We start from the raw sequence: 3,633 nt of genomic DNA, 5'->3' as shown, positions 1-3,633 counted from the left end.
TTATTATTCAAATCACTTGCAAGAGAGTGACAAAATTATATTTGAACCATCTACAAGAATTGAAGAGAGTGGAAAAACAACTTACAAGTTTAGCTTTTTCAATGATGTAACCACTTTTATCTCTTTCTTGGCCTCCATAGTAATGAATTGAGCAAGCACTCTTATGTGCTTACTCTTGTCATGCTCAAAGACCTCCCTAATACTCTCCAACCATGAAGCAATTCGATGATTTCCCTCCCACACAAAGAACATTTTATTAGACAATAATCCCCACTCCTCATTGTTGCCACTTATCTCGGCCTCAAACTCATCATTAACAATATTCCAATGTTAATCCCATCCAGCTTTTATCTCTGGTGTCACCTTAGAAAAGCTTCCATTGAATTTAGTGACACTTAAAATGATTGAACCCTTTGAGAGACTATACCCTATTTTCTTAAAAGCTCATTTCATATTTAAGAGATATTTTCTTAATTGTCGAACAATAGGATTCACAATGCAGCAATCAAAGGTGTTTGAGAATTAGGTTTAACAATCAATGAGTTGATAGTTTATGGACCTTTCCCCTTACCACAGACTCGGGAATCACCTCCTCAAAATTATTATCCAACTTGTTTACTTTTCGAGGATCTTCTTGGGTTGGAATCTCCTCATTTTCTCTAGGCATAAGTTGTTGCAAGTAGAAGTCACCGCCACTAACTCCAATGAGGGTGCAACAGCAGAAGTAGCCACACCTTCCGAGACAACAGAAGTCTCAACATCACCCTCCACATCTTGCTTTGCATTTTTTCTCTTACAACCTCTTGAGGACTGAGAACCTCTTTTGGTACCTCGTTTTATCTTCACAACTACAAGGCAATTTGAAATATCAGAAATGAAGAACAAAGTAATTTTACACAAAAACTCTAATGCACATTATCCCCACTGCATAATGAAAACCTTAACCCCAACCATATTACTTGGTAAAAGTGATAAAGGTGGAAGTTAATTGAACAAAGTCATTGAATTTTTAAGCAAAGACACAAAATTTTTTTGACAAGACAAAAAGAAATTCCCTCATCATGGACTAACTATATGCCTTTTAAACAACAATCTACTCCTCTCTCACCATATATTAGTTGCAAAATTGTACGCAAGCCTCCTTATTTTGTTAAGAATGGTGGTGGTCCAATTTGATACAATCACAAGATAGCCATGTAAAAATACACAAGGTAAGCATGAAAGTCACAAAATAGCAAAGGAAGATAAGCCCATCTGAGTTCATTGACCACATCCCTAGGGGGTTTCGGGGGGGAGAGTTCATCTATCCTAAAAACAAGATGATACATGAAAGAAACCACATGCATTAGTTAAGAGTATTACGAAGGAAAAACCTTAAATTCTTAGTCAAGTAGGAGATAAAACAATTATCACCCCTTATGACATGGTAAATTATCACCCCTCATAACATGATAAATTATCACCCCTCATAACATGATAAATTAGCACCCCTAGTTGGTCGTGGTGGAAAGTGCACGAGAGAAGGTCCTACTACAAGTAGCTTCTACTATTGCATCTCAAGATTTTTAATCTTTATGTATATACTATATCCCTGCGATGATGGGCACATGTTTTGTGATGAAGTTGGTGATCTTGAATTAAGCAAAGATTACGATGGGCAATATAAAATTAGTTTACTTGCTAACTTGATGAACCCCTTTTTTGGAGGGACTTCAACTTGAGGTTTTTCTTAATTTTGAGCATCTCAAACAGCCAATAACACTAATATGCATACATTCATAAACAAATGCACAACTAATTCTTCACACTTCACACATACCTATTCACCTTAAACAACCTCTAGCCCTCTCCCCCCTGCTGGGGGTTTCCCAGTGAAATCCCTTTGGAGAGGGTTTAGCTAGAGCACCCACACAAAGATATCAAGAGCAAAAACACGCAACAGATGTATTATGCAAGACAAATAACACCTCACAAAGGGGAAACCCCTTGGGAAGAAAGAGTGCATCTAGGTGTTTGCACAACATATCCTTTGAGAAATCATTCAAAATTATCCATTGAAAAATTATGGTCTAAAGGCTTGTGCATTCATTGAAAAACATACACACACAATCACACTAATATGTATACATTCATAAACAAACATGCACAACTAATTCTTCACACTTCACACACACCTATTCACCTTAAACAACCTTGAGCCCTTTCCTCGGGAGGTTTGCCCAACGAAACCCCTTTGAAGAGGTTTCAACTAGAGCACACACACCTGTTCACCTTAAACAACCTTGAGCCCTTTCCTCGGGAGGTTTGCCCAACGAAACCCCTTTGAAGAGGTTTCAACTAGAGCACCCATAGAGAGATATCAAGAGCAAACACATGTATTAAGCAAGACAAATAACACCTCACAAAGGGGTTTCGCTAGTGAAACCCCTTGGGAGGAAAGATTCCATCTAGGTGTTTTCACAACAACACCTCACAAAGGGGTTTTATTGGGGAAACCCCTTGGGAGGAAAGAGTCAATCTAGGTGCTTGCACATCATATCCTTTGAAAAATCATTCAAAATTATCCATTAAAAAATTATGGACTGAAGGCTTGTGCATTCATTGAAAAACATACACACACATTAAACAACCTCAAGCCCTCTCCTCAGGGGGTTTTCCCAGCAAAACCCCTTTGGAGAGAGTTCAACTAGAGCACCCACACAAATTTCAAATTGAATTAGGTAGTATATAAAATTAATTAAATTAATTAGAACATAGATTTGTGCCAATGGCAAACTTGGTGTGCTTAGAGAGCTGCCCTATAAATGCCTTTGTCACCCACTGCTTTGTTAAGAACCCATCCAAATTGATTGAGGAGCCTTCATAAATGGAAATTATTAGAACCATGCACAAAATTAATCAAGTATCAGAATCAAACCATAACAAGTTCAAAAACTTTTTGCGCTGCACAAAAATAAAAACTCAGTCACAAAATGTGCTGAAACCCTCCACCAAGGAAAGGCTTTGTAAAACGTAAACTCAAGGTGGGATTGCAAGCATGGCGATGTAAGATAAGGAGAGAATTGCTTGCATGCCTGCCTATGAGAAATTTGGTTGTTTGTGCGCAGCAGGTCTTGAAAGAATTGATTAGAGTAGGTGTAGTATAGAAGGTAAGACCAAAACCTAAAGATTTCTTTGGCTAGTCCACACCTACAAAATTGGTTGGTACAAAATTACTAACCAAGGTTTTAAGAGAATCAAGTATTTGAGGTATTAATGTAGCACGTATTTAAGGTTTTGAAGGTCAAAAATGGAATTAAAACATACATGTACCGATTGAAATTTCAAAAAACCGGCGGATGCATATTCCCTTTGGATTTAAGAAAATCACAAAGTAAAAATGGTTCACATTTAAAGTTTCCCATATTTTGATAGGTTTTAAAAAAGGTTTTCTTTTGGACTTGTTGAAGGTATTGGGGAATTTAGGGCATATAAATTATTTAAGGCATTAAGGTATTCACAAATTTAAAGTACTAATGTATTTAAAGTATTTAAAGTTTCCTTGTCAATATGATGGAAATGTTTTGTTTGAGTTTCCTCCCTGCTGATCTCTCTAATAGAACTCTTGGTCTTCAAGTAAGTTTTGTGGTCATG

This window comes from Cibotium barometz, chromosome 36, assembly GCF_041138505.1.
Source record: "Cibotium barometz isolate CiBa-2024 chromosome 36, ASM4113850v1, whole genome shotgun sequence".
NCBI lineage: Eukaryota > Viridiplantae > Streptophyta > Polypodiopsida > Cyatheales > Cibotiaceae > Cibotium > Cibotium barometz.
The sequence above is the reverse complement of the archived record's forward strand: the minus strand, read 5'-3'. Positions refer to the sequence as shown.